The following is a 14,140-nucleotide window of genomic DNA, read 5'->3' as shown; positions in this document are numbered from 1 at the left end:
ATAAAATCCGAAATGCTTAACCGAGCTGGTTCCATGCACCGTTCCATGTTTGACCGTTACCCTGCCGACTATACCATCCATGGGCCAGCCATGGGGTCATGAGCCTCCCACCCATCTACCCCAGTTCCCCAGCCCACCTTCGCTGGGCGCTCGTTATCATAGCATATTTATGCACGGTTTCCATTTTTATGCTGATGACGTTCGAAACGATCACCGGAACGAAACCGATGAGCGGTGATATGCGATTTGTTGTTTGCCCTGCGCACATATTTCCAGATCGCTTGTGGCCGGTTGCCAGTTTTCCCGGGCAGCATCGGATCACTTTCCACTGCTCCAATGCTGGGTGGGGTTTTTATTGTTGCCGAGTCGCTCGAGTTTCATTTCTCCCCCCAAACGGTTTTCTGTTATTGTTTTGTTGGTGTGTGTGTGTGTGTGTTGGCGTGTTTTTTCCCCCAAAAGGTCCTTAAGGTCAGGTTACACACGCCGACCAACGTTGTGCTGATGAAAACCGATACAAATGCCACAATACGTCCACTGGCAGTACGAGATCGGGAAAACCATTTTTCTTTTTGTTTTTGTCCCTCACCAACCCCCTCTCTTATTCTCATCTCCGACCACCCACCCTCAAACATCACACTTCCCTCCCGAGCTTGCGGTTTCGGTGTCTGATGTCGCATTCGCCCTTAATCGATCATTATTTAATGAGGTGTAATCTAAGATATATAATTCGTTATGCTTGTTTCCCGTGCAGATTGCCGTGCAGCGTCCGGAATTATGGCCCGGCACGGTGTACGAGCATAGGGAGCGTGGAAAACTCCATCGATGGAAAAAACGGGGGAAGCTTCGGCGGGACAGACAGGCAAAGGAAGCAATCATTACTTTCGCCACTATCGCTTTTCATGCGATGCCACATCCACATCCTGGAGGGAGGGGAGGCTGGATGGGTGGGAAATGGTGGGAGTGGAAGATGGGGAGGGGGGGAAATATTTTTCTGCCGACTCGTTCAAAATGGTATAAAAAAAAAAAACCCCGAAGCATTCGGTCACCTTTTTTGTTCGACTTTTCCGAAGCATTCCGTTTGGATGTTGAGAAAACCTTATGGCCTGATGGGGTTGTTTTATTTTTGGTCGATTTTTTATGCTAACTATTTTCTTTTACTGATGCTGTTTGTGGTGTAGATTTCGCTTTTCCCAGAAATTTTTCCTTCCTCAACCCAAAGCACAGCAAAGTGAAGAGCAACTTTGAACCGGCCAGCATGCATTGCTCCATATTGCACAACTGTAGCTCGAAAACGAAGGGAAAACTGAGCGAATCGTTCGCCTGTGCTAGGGATTTTCCGAATCGGCTGACAAACCAAGCATGAAGTAAAGCGCGTCCATGCCCTTCGTCCCTTGGTTACCCAGCCTCAACCAGCCCGGTAAGATGTTCAGCTTTTCATGACTTTCGGCGGGCAGGTCTTTCGCCTTCGTCGTCGTATTCGGGCGGATTTCGGTTTTTGAGGTTAGAACTTCAGGGTGGAAACCACCCCCCCCCCTCCCCCCCTTCTGTGAGGGTTTTTTGTTCTACGAGTGTGAATGTTGTGTGTTTGTGTTCACAGACCAGCTGTAACGAGATGGAGTTTGTTGTTGGTGTGTGGCCGAAAGGGAGACAATGATTTCGCACGCATGTCCAACCCGACCGACCGAACCGGGTAGCGGGAAATTCTAAACCCCATTTTCCCGAGCCGAGTTCGTACAGTTCGCTGGGGGAAGAATTGGCGTTTTTTTTCACGTTCGCCATCTAGTTAAGCTGTGTTGAAAGAATCACAGCATGCTGCGGTGGGCGAGACGAGATGCGATGGGAAGGTGGCTTTCCCAGCAATCTGTTCGTTATCCTTGCATCCAGACCGGGCCGGGCTCCGTACGACGGATCGTTGACGGGCGTACAGTATAAAGAGCAAACCGTCCCCCGGCCGAGCGTAGGTTTATTGTATTTTCCACGGGTAATATGCTTTGATGAATTCATATGCTGACGGTTCCGGATATTCCAACCAACGCACTCCGCTGCACTTGAGGTGGGGTTCCCCGTTGGCATGGCGTTACGGAAACACGACGGGGACGGTCTAAATCCAGTGCCGATTGTTTGACGAGCATAATTTGATGAACGTAAAATGATTGGCAAAATCAAATGATAACCATGAAAACAGGCGAGGGTCTGTGTCCTGTGTGTGTGTGTGTGTGTGTGTGTGTGTGTGTGCGTGTATTTGCGTATTTACTACTGTTTGTAGAGTAAACATGTTCAAAGGGTTGTTGCGTTGTAAATTACAATATTTTAATATTTGACGGTGCCAGATTAATCTTTATCTATCGTTTGACAATTTTATGGCATCGGAAAAGCGTTGCAGGGCGTTTGCTTTTGAAAAAGGGGAACAGATGTACGAATTTCAACTCTTCACTGGAGCTAAGCCTAAAAGCAATGGTAAACTAAAAATAAATTACCCGATTTTTGATGTCAGCTTTTCGGGTAGAGTGTCCATGTAAGTTTTCAGATTTAAATCCCCAAATTTGAGGATTCATTGTACAAAATAGAATTCACACTAATCGAACAATATCTCGTATTTGAAGTCCCAGGGTAGATTATATCAAATTTTTCAATTCCTAGACAGAAGAAAAGCGTCCTATATCTATCGAAACAATGTATAGGTCCGAAAGTGCCACCTTTGAACTATAACTTGGGTAAGATATAGTAACTATTCTCTAAAAAATCGAAGCAGCAGCAACGTAGGTTGAGTGTCGACTAGGAGAAAATAGGCTGATGCTGCTCCACTGCTCACTTCGAGTGAAATGCTAGATGAGTTTGATGCAACTGGATGGCCCGCTCTATTGTTAGACTACGCAGAATCCGCTCATAGTGTACACAACCGTGCGGTATATGCTTGGCCTTACGGAACTTGCATATAATGCTCCTCTGTGCAACAACACTCCAGATATGTCATGTTTTGCATTAAAAATGTGTAAAAACTGTTGACGCTATTTATAAAGCTAGAATATGTTGCACTATTTCTTTCTTGACTTGAAATCTCTTCTCAACATTTTGGGAATGCTTCTAATGTTCTGCGTAAAAATTAAATAAAAATCCTGATTCGTTTTGAACCGCATAGTGAATCCTTCAAGCTTTAAATATGACCTATGAGATCCGACATCCTTGGTAGTCCCTAGCTTAGGAACATGAGTGCAAATTCCATGTCGCCCTAAGGGTGTCTCAGAAGTTTTAAACTCCTAGAAAAATGAATCCTTGGATCTTAAAAAAACTATAAAATTACTTTTACCCTTAACACTTGAGGATCACAAAATAGTAATCTTGTCATATGTCACAGTGATGGTGGATATGAAATGGCCATACTTTTAAGCTTGATCTTCTCCAACCAAAATACCAAAGCTGGGTCTGTACAGAATATTTATAGTCCCAGTACTCACAGACGCCTCTGAGACGTGGACTCTGTTCAAAACTGACGACGAAGCTACTTAGCAAGTTTTTTGACCCCGTGTATGTGTGAAAGGACAATGGAGAAGCCGCTATAATCAAGAGCTCTACGAGCTGAACGAGATGATCTCACCATCGTGCAGAGTATTAGATTCGCATGACTCCGGTGAGCTGGTTATCGTCATGAGAATGACACCGGACGACTCAGCCCGTAAAGTCCCGTAAAGGGCCCGGTTGATGCGATTCTCTCTGGACATCAAATGCTCCGTGGATGACGACTGTTTCCTTGCATCCGCCCACTTCCTCTTTTTCTTCTTTGACACAACAACCTAGGGACTTCTCGGACTGCTATTTCCTGCTTTCTATGACATGATTTTATCCGTAGCTGAATAGTCCTGCCCGTAGTTACCCGCAGTCCTGCGTACGGGGAGGCGGTTTTGATGGGATTTGAACCCCGATCCTGCTGTGACCACCGGATCGCCTCTCCGCCATTCGCGCTGTCTATAGGTAATTTCAGAGCTACATTTGAAGATGGTAAAGTTTATGACGGCATTTTGTTTCTTTTGTAGGGTAAAGGACATCTTCTTCCTTGGCACTACAACCTCTAGAGGTCTCGGCCTGCCACATTTCTGGCTTTCTGTGTCTTAATTTTACCCGCTGTAAAGTAGTCAGCCCTACCTGCTTACGGAGTGGTAGTCTGGATGGGATTTGAACACCGGTCCTGTCGTGTGAAGACCGGCGCCGCTGTCGCCTCGGTAACCCGACCGCCACGTCCGTATAGGACATATGTTTCGTAATTTTTGTACTTCGTAAGTTAACCTTTTTTATTGGAGAATAATTTGTCAACTAACTTCATTCGTCTTTGGCGATACAACGTTACGAGATATTATGCTTGCCTTCTCTGGCATCCTCGATTTGACTCGATTACTGGAATCTATCCTATCTAGCAGTCTCGTATAGGTAGAAACGCTATGGATAGGAGAGTCTAGTTCTATCAGGTTAACCATAAGCGCCACTACCACTAAGCGACCTTCCCTTCTTCTTCCTTGGCCTTCCTATGACATGAATAAACCTGCAGTTTGATTTATCTGGGAATAAGCGATCAGCTCAAATGCGAGGTAAAACAGAAAGACATAAGACAGTATGATAACTATTGAACACCGGTTTAATTTGATTACAATCAGAAATTTCCCATTGCCCAAGTGAAAAAGAGCTTCATTTGACTGAGGTGCTCTTTTCCACATAAAGTAACCCGCTATCACAAACTCGGCTAAGCACGCTTTAACTCTCATGACTCATCGTCCTGACGTATTGAGCAATTTTCAAATCATGTTACACACAAAAAAGAAACGAAAAACCAATGACAATCCATGTCCTGCACCAGCATACAGGGAGTCACGAGCAGCAGCAGCAGTAACAGCAGTAGCAAAAAAAAGTTGACTTCAATCCATTACCGGTTGATACGAACCCATTACTTTCCCTCGGCCAAAACATGCACACGCACTACCGACTGGCAATCTGAATCCACCTGAATCCAGTTTTCAAAACTGACCGGCATCGGTAAAAAGGCTGCGCTATCGTTCCAAAACTACCGGCCGCTTCCCATTTTCGATTCCCGCTACAATTATTAATGATGTGTCGAACGTCGTCGAAGTACATTAAAACCACACAAACACAGAGACCGTGCTCCACAACTTCATGTAGAGAGCATTCGCATTTCCTGCCACACTCAGGGACAGGAACAACAGCGTGTAGAAACATGACATGAGCGTGATGCAACGGCAAATGGTACAGCGAGTGGCGTTTTTTTCGCCTAAGGTGCACTCTGCCACATTGCTCCAGCGGGAGAAGGATTCGTCGGCACATCACGTTGGCACATCGAGGCATAAAGTGCCAAAAAGCAGGGCCCGCCCCACCCCTTCGACACCCTCGACGACTTCCGGAAGAAGCAACCGGAACTTGGCAACGGAAACATACCGATTACGGGGAGGGATGCGTGTGGAAGGGCTTCGGGGAACCGGGAAGCATAGCGACAATAATAATTTAAAATGAATTTTCATTATGAAGCGGCCACGTGGCGTCAACAATGAAGTGCATTAGGCGTTTCAATATCGGAGACGCCCGATATTGTCGCCCCGAGTTGTACTGCACCGTTTTTACCATTTCTCACGTGCGTTGGCGTCACCTTCCGTCCGCCCACCGTGCCACGGTAGCGGTCGTGCCCGGTCGGTAGTGCCAAAAACGTGCCACATCACCACGGTCTAAGCTGTTTTGCTCGCCCCCCAAAAAAAAAACGATCATTTTCATGCAGTTTTAGCAGTGGCTCGGCCGGGCTGGTAGGCAGCATTTACTCTGCCGGATAAGCAAGAACAATGCGATTGGAAGGAGCGGATCGCATGCATGTCCTGCTCGGGGATGAATATTTATCAGACACGCGTGCCAAAAAAGCGTCAAAAAGCACGTCCATTGCTGCGTTGTTCGGTTTCTGCGCACCCCGGGCGAAATGATATCTGTTGCGTTGATGAAGCTGTTAAAGGAACGTTTTGTTGGCGATTGTGAGTGTTTTGCAGAGCATAATCTCACTTTCCTGTTGATGTGATGGCAGTAGATAATATTCATCGGAACCCTTAATGTAGTCATTTAAATTTGGCTTTCTCTTGGGTTGGCCGTGTCCCAAACCGTGACAGACGTTTTGTAGGTGGAGCGTCACGTTAATGAAGAACGTGTTGCAATTTGAAGACTTCTCCATTTTTAATGAACCAGTTAAATGGGTTGAAATTATTTTAAGACTATGGATTTTACTATCAAAAGCACACTGTGCTGCTATAGAAATTTTAACAGAAGATATGTGAGCTATTAGGCGAAATGTCATCCATAGACGATATGCAACTATCTGGATCTTCTTCCTACGGTTCTATAGTTTAGAATAAATTTTACAGTATCAGAAGTGAAAAGATTTTATTTTAATCTATTACGTACTGACAAATAATATTACAGGCAGTGTAAATTACTATATTGTCGGCAAGATTCACACAACCCAGCCAACATTTGCAACGATCACAGATTCAATCGTTTGTCTCACAGGAGGGTGGCTTAAACTGTTTTAATTTCATCCATTAACTCGGTGTTTTTATTCGTGAAAGTACGCTTGATGTTTGTTTTCGATTGCTCTTGATTGTTTTCGATCTTGAAGAGCTTGGAGGCTGAATATTTGATCTGGTGAAGGTGTAGACAGTTTCTGACAACCATTTTTAACTTTTCGTACGAGGTGTGGCAAGAGGCGTCAGAAACTCCCCTTTTTTGTCTAAGACATGATTATAGTATTTGGCAACTCCATGGTTCCATTTGGTACTCTGAAGTCGGCCTGAGGTCCTCTTTTGAGAATGCAGAGGCATGACACCTTTCAGAGGATACAAGAGAAATCAGGGTGGTCTGGTGGCCGAAGTGATAGTAAGGCCGGTCTTCACACGGCAGAACAGGATATCAAAACCCTTTTCGAACGGCGGGAAAAAGACTTTTCAAGGTTCTAGAGACAAAGAAGAAGAAGATAAAAGAATTTAAGCTTTAGTGAGTCCCTAGTTCATGGCAAATTGTTTAAACTATATTCTGAGACTATTGGGAAGCAATCATGAGATACCGACCATCAACGGCACGATTCACCATGATCCAAGTTATTCTCTTCCATAATCCATGTGGGTTCTAGTCATCTATCCTTTCTGACAGATGTAATATAGATAAAAAAAGGGTCCAAACTTTGAAATCTACAACCTACGGACAAACATAAATCACGAATTCCTGTAGGGCTCCGGCAAGTTATCTTGCTAAACCTCATCACGCTCACAGACAGGAGTCGTATAGGTTTCTTAATAGAATTCACTGCATTTATTGGAGCGAGCTGCTTCCGATAGAAACCTACTCGACTCCAGGTTGTCCTTTGACACCGTACTATACATGATTTTTTTTTATTCTTGAAGGACGGCCTGGCCGTATTGGTACACGCTCTTAAATTTTTTTACTATGCCGTTTAACTATTCTTGTATTCATGTTTTGGTATTTGGTTCATGAGTCTTAGGACCTCTGATCTATTGCTGGTAATGTTTTACACAATGTACATCAGTTCATAACAATTTTATTTGCAAATGTTCTTGTTCTGATAAAAAATAAAAGAGTAAGGACCTTTGAGGGTGAGGTTTTAAGTCCATTAGGATCTTTGCCTCGTGGCAGAACTGACTACGGATAAAGTCAAGTCCAGCAAAATCAGAAAAAGTAGAATAACTTTCTGCTAGCTGACGAGAACTAGTTTGTGTTTTTAATTAACTTCAACTTGGCGGAACTTTTAGGATACCTGGACAGTGGCCTAGTTTGCTCAAGGGCTTGTAAAATTTAATTTCAATAAAAGTTATTTAAAATGATGCAATCAAAAATAAAACTTCTGTTTATAGCCTATTAAAAATTACAACTTAAAGCATTCGAAGCGACAACAACATAGAAACATGTTCAATTACCAATATCTGCACCTGATCGAAATATCTGAGCGAACGAATATTAAATTTAACAAGTTTGTAAAGCCATACGAAACAAAGCTGCTGCCAGATTTTTCCGAACTCTCAATCCACGAATCGTTCAGCGCAACGATTATAGCGGGATAAATAAAAAGGTTTTTTGTTATGTTTAGCTTATCGTAATGATCCACCAACAAAAAACCCGGCAACAGCATAAACGGAAGACAATCAACAAAATTCAATCCCTGTCCAAAAACAATGCTCCAGGCTCGGTAACAGCTTCACCACTGTTCCCATGGGCAAACTGTACGCAATTTATGTACGCAACGGTGTAAAGTGTGCACCAGTGCGTACGGTGTGGACTTTTCCCTTGCGTAAAGGGGCTGGTACCCCTCCAAAACCTGGCTCGTTATGTCCGATCGATAAAACAAATCCTTTTACACGTAATCACTTATCAGGAGTAACAATCCGCACGCGGATGAATAAAATGAGGAAAAAAGAATTCCCTACCAAAAGGGAAGATAAACATGAGCGTAAAGCGCGTTCCAGATGTGTCGTTCCAGCGTATTCAAGAAAACAATTCCAGACGCTGGAAGGAATGATGGAGATAGCACGCGGCTATACTAAGCCACCTTGAAACGAAAGCGAGCAGTACAACAGGACGACTTGGTTGAAGTAGGATTGATGTAAATTCAGTCAGAACCAAACCAGGGCACGCCGAGCAAATCAATCTACAATCGTGAGTGAGGGAAGCGTTGGAATTATATTACACTTTGCTAGGCTTTGTTTGGTGCTTTTCGTCAAGCCGAAGGGATATACATACAACGATGTACACTCGAAAGGAAGAATGTCGCAAAGCTTATGGTGGAAATTCAATTCTTATGATGTGATGGTGAAATATTGGTTCCTTCGGAAGGCTCACGACGTTCGGTTACTAGTTCGACTCATGGACCGTGGTCGTTTTGTTAAAGGGCGAGCACGAGAGTCTTTATTCGGGCGCAAAGTGAGGTCTACACTTCAAATAAATGTACCACTCAAGGCATCCGGGATCAGCCCGAAAGGTGAGAGTGGTTCTATTCTAGGTCATTAATCTCTTGGCGAGAAGTGTTTTTCAACCGTGTTGTTTATCGTTTATCAATAATACAATAATTGATAGGAAAATCCTTTCACTTTGCACGAAAATCTTTTCCTTATGTGTTCTTTAACAAAACAGACTTACTTCGAATGGCGGTGAAAATTGAACTAAAACGGCCATGTCAGTGGATTTTATCTTGGTACAATCATACATTTAAAAGGCTTGTATACAATATTACCAACATCTCCCAGGAGGTCCTTTGGTAACTTGGACCTTATCCATGGATGTCGGAGGACCAAGTATCCCAGTTGTTGTTGATCTGTTTTTGAGCTTCAACGAGCAGTTACTACTCCATCCAGGATAAAAAAATTATTTGCTAAGGTCTTCTGGAGGTCTCTTGAGAATCTCCTGGACCGACAGCGTACTCACCTCCGCAAAGATACATCGGAGAGTTTTGAATAACAATTTCCATCTTGTTTAGCGTTTTCTACAACATTTAGACGAATGAGACTGTTAAGGAGCGGATAATTGACTTGAGGATGAAAATCAAATGTGGTAAACTGATCTCCTTCGACCTTGCAAACGCCTTCGATTGTGTCGATAGAATCTTCCTATTTAACAACATGGTTTCTTTCGGTTTCAATTCTGGGCTTGTGGATCTTGTGAGGTGGTTTGCTTATACCCCTATCATCCTCTTTTCCCATCCGGCATTCCGTTCGTTTGAGAAATCCACCATCCAATCACCTGTTTATCCTTTACCTTCAGCCCCTTATCATGAGATTAGAAGGCATATGTTGGGACTGGGATGACTTGGTCAATGCTAATTTCCGTGATGCTTTCGAGGCGTTTGGAACTATCTCTAAAGCCCGCCCAAATGTCGAGAAATCCATCGCGATCGACGTTGGACACGCCACACCAACCACGAGCATCCAAGCCCTATGGCTTTGGGCAGAAGAGAGGCTTCGGCTTCTTGGAATTTTGTTCTCCAACAATATCCGAGAAGCCATGAGCCTAAATTGGTACTTGTTGATTCACCTTATTCGCTATTTGGTGTGGCTTTAGCGCGTGAGGTACACCTGAATTTGAGGAAGAAAGTTGTTCTGTTGAACACATTTCCGTTGCCCAAACTATGGTCCGTTGCGTCGGTCTATGGCGCACGCGCAATGGCCATAGTGAAGGTGACCTGCACCATATGGACAACTGAACCAATGGACAACAAGGTGACCGGAACCATAAGGTCGTTCCTCTGGGATGGCTCCGGGGGCATCCTGGTGCCTCTTCAGCTGCCGGCAGTGCCTTGCAACGGCGGTGGGATCATCGTTCAATCCAGCCGCTGCTTACAAACCGGTATGTTGCGGAACCGGGGGGTCTACGAGTGGGAGCCCAGCATATAGCGTGTGCTGGAAACCCTCCGAACATCGTCTCTGTTCCATCTACATATCCTTGCCGCGCATCTTCATTCAACAGCTAGGACATGTTGAAACGGCATGGAACCAGAGCCCAATGTAGTCTCGAAGACTCCGTCAGTAAACTGGCGAGGAATATGGCGTCATATTCACTGCTCAAACATGACGTCCCTAGGAATAGCAGCAGGCTATACCTCCTGGTCAATGGCAAAATGAAGCATGGAGCGCTGTTGTACAGCATACATTTTTTAAACATTGTTTTCCCTATATGCAATCACGGTTGTAAATAAATGGTTTATAAAAAAATGAGACGGGCTTTTGTATTCAAGATTTTAATGAATGAATTTAATGAGATTTTAAAGAGGTTAAGCTATCAGATGATATACTTCAATGTTTTCCTCAATAGTTTCAATAGCATTTGAAGGGTTGCATAAGACTGTTAGGTTGCTGGAGTCTGTCTTTTATCAAAATGTTTCGCTTATGTTTTCAGGAATTGGATGGTTTCAATTTAATTGTTTAAATCTTTTATTTACACAGGCTTTAAATCTCTGAGACCTCAACGGACTGGCCGTATTACCTATGTAATTTATTTTAAAAAGGCGCATAAAGTATGAGTATATAATTCAATAACAGTGCTGAACTATGGCTGCCTTGTACCATTTTTGATTCCAAATCTGTTCCTATAACCATTATTCAATACCTAATGAAAGGGTGTCAATCAAGAGTTCCAAACTTTTTCTTAATTGGTTAAAGAAATTGTTCGAAGGGTTTGATTATTCACTACATCTCCTTGCTTAATATTTAATAAAAAGGATCGCTTTAAGGATAAGCAGTATATAGTAATATTATCTTGAACAAAACACCACCGAAAGCAATGTCTTTAAGCCCGGTAGCACAAGCCATACCGCGCCTGAAAGTATGCTCTGTTCAATCATAATCCATTTCAATTAAATGTTGAAGTGCGACGCTACGGAATAGGAAGGGGGGCTTTAACATGCTTCTTCTTGAGGCTGCACCACTTCAACAGGTACCTCTTGTACTGCCGGGCCGAGGTTTTTCGGCGGCCCTCGAGGGACATTTTCCACTTCAATCTTGTCGCGGCCTGCTCTGCGGCCAGAGTGCCATTTGCAATGAGGGAGCCGCACTTGCCACGTTTTGGACAAGTAGTCATCGTTCACCCTCTCTGAGCAGGAAAATGAGTGTAGGAACAGTGAAGCCCATCCAATCAGGACCGAAATGCATAATAATTGTCTGCGACAACAGGCGACCGAACAAAGGGCCGGCTGACGGAAGGGAAATGGAAAGCCGAATGGATAATTGCTGGTGACATTACAATGTGCTAACCGTGCTAACTGCACACCACGCACGGTTTGAATTGTTTGGTAACGTGGCATTAGTTTCGGGATACAGACGAACTGCAATGCGAATACAGAAGCTCGGTGGGAAGTACTGCTTGCGAGAAAATTGAATAAAACGGTTGGGAAATGAGATGGAAATTTTAAAATTATATCATCAGAAATGTGCTCATGGCCAACATTTCACGAGGAAAACGAGAAGACTCCGCGTGTTCGGGCGAGATATTATCAAGATGTCATTTAATTAACTTATTAAACGTACCACCCATTTGTTGAATATTTAATTTCGCAAACTCGACGGTCGCCTCTACGGATTCCGCCCAGCTCCTACTGTCAGACTCTTCCACTGGCGGCAGCAGCGCAGAAGATGCGCCGGGAAACCTTACGCTAATCTGCGAAAATATACTTCTCACGATGGGGAGTGTCGGCTCGAGAAGCGAAATGCCGAAAACGTGACGAAATGTTAGTGTGGTAACATTAAGGTACTTAATCTCTAGTAAATGATTCAAATTCCATGCGCCGATGTTGAGAGGGGCGCAAAAAATTCTCCGGGAAAAATGCGGGAAAAACGGCGGGAAACGGTCTGGCACCGTTCAACAAACCGACACGGCCAACCGGGTAAGAATGCATCCGGGAGGGGTTGCGGCCAAAGCCCTAAATAAAAATAGATTAGATAGGATGCAGGACTATTATCGTTCGCTTCCGTCCGCCGACCGTCACGGCGGGTGGTCGGAAATAGATGCCCGAGACGGTCGTGCGTGTGAGAAATTATACACACACATACACAAACATATCCAGACAGATGCGGATGATGGTGTTGATCCTTTCGCTCGTGTGGATAAGAGAACCGGAAGAAGCCCGACAGTGCCCCGCTTTTTCGCCGTGTGCTCCGCCTCGCAGGAAGTTCATTTATTTTGTGACTCCTCCTGCAGCGAACGGCACCCGGGGAACCACTTCCCCACATCGATCGCCGGGAAGGTTTTCGGGTGTGGGGGAAGAAATAAAAATTTATGTGAATTTTATGCGCGGCTCTCTTCCGGCGACCAGCTCCCTGCGCCCTGTTGCGTACGGAGGAAAACTCCCAGCTGGCGATGAGTAGGGCTTCTTTTCAATCCTTACTTTTGCACCGTTGCGTGGGACTTGTGTGGGTTAAAAGTGTTGAAATTGAGATATCGTTGACGGTTGGGCACGTTCCGCATTACGACGCGTGTATGCGAGTGTGCTTTTTAACTGATGATAATTGTATCTTATGTTGCTATAATTGCTTGCACAGAATAGGGGTGTAAGCAATGTGGAAACTTTATGTTCAAAAATGTAACCAAACTTAAACCTAAAATGAGTCTAATAAAGCATAATTGAACCATTTGATATTTATGCTTTTACCAGATAATTTGCTTGATTTTTAAAGGTCAACAGTTTTAAACTAGACCGTTCTTGGGGTGGTTAAGACACACATTCAGAGATTCTTTTAGTTTTCTTATGTGGTTCTTACACCGCTTTACGGAATTCAAAACGAGTTAGGACTTTCTTCTGCGAATCCTACGTCTCGAACTTTCTGGTGGATTCAACAATGCCTTATTAAATAGCAATTCCTCTTACGTACATGAGAATGGACTATAATAACTATACCGTCTGGGTCGTTCGGTGCCGTTCTCATGACATGCCCAGCCAACCGAAGCCTGGCGAGTACAATTCGCTGCAAGATGGTGAGATCACCGTACAGCTCGTAGATGTCGTCGTTATAATGGCTTCTCCATTTTTATTTGACACATTTGAGGCCAGAGACCCATCTGAGCATAAACCTCTCGAACCGGGTCAAGAGGAGTTCGTCCTTGCCAGTCCAAGTCTCAGCAACGTGCTTGAGAAATGTTTTAGACAATTTTAGCTTCGTGTTCTGCGAGAGTGGAGAAATTTCCTTGAGATCTTCTAGGACCGTTTAACAGCCAGCACATTTGAAGTTGAAGTTTTGAAGCGTATTATTGAACCTTCAGTAAGCTCCTGTTGCAAAGGATAGCCTCATACCAACTCTGTCTATATCATCAGCGAATGCCAATATCTGGATCGACTTATAGAAGATGGTCTCCAAAGTCTCCACGTCTGAGTGTCATTAGGCCCTCTCTGCCACTAGATTAAAAGAGATTTCTAGATTTCAACTCCTTGGCACAAACCCTTGGAGTGTCCTTGCAAAGGTAAAGCTCTAAAATCCCTTATGGGCCAATAAGGAATATTTTATTCCGAATATCCAAAGTCATATGGCCAACTTTATCCACTGAAGAGCATGAAGAGTCCCTCTACTCAACAAAGGCCTAGATGTCTCCAGGATTCCAGGATTCTCTTCTG

At 44.1% G+C, this 14,140-nt stretch overlaps 1 protein-coding gene across 3 annotated transcripts in view; it reads right to left on the bottom strand.

Annotated features, from left to right (window-relative positions):
* LOC118502547 (protein Skeletor, isoforms B/C) overlaps nt 1-14,140 on the bottom strand; it is a 48,059-nt gene that overhangs the window by 15,605 nt on the left and 18,314 nt on the right. The gene's annotated exons all lie outside the window — the stretch shown is intronic.

Source organism: Anopheles stephensi, chromosome 2 (genome assembly GCF_013141755.1).
Source record: "Anopheles stephensi strain Indian chromosome 2, UCI_ANSTEP_V1.0, whole genome shotgun sequence".
Taxonomy (NCBI): Eukaryota; Metazoa; Arthropoda; class Insecta; order Diptera; family Culicidae; genus Anopheles; species Anopheles stephensi.
This window is presented reverse-complemented; position numbering and strand designations above follow the sequence as displayed.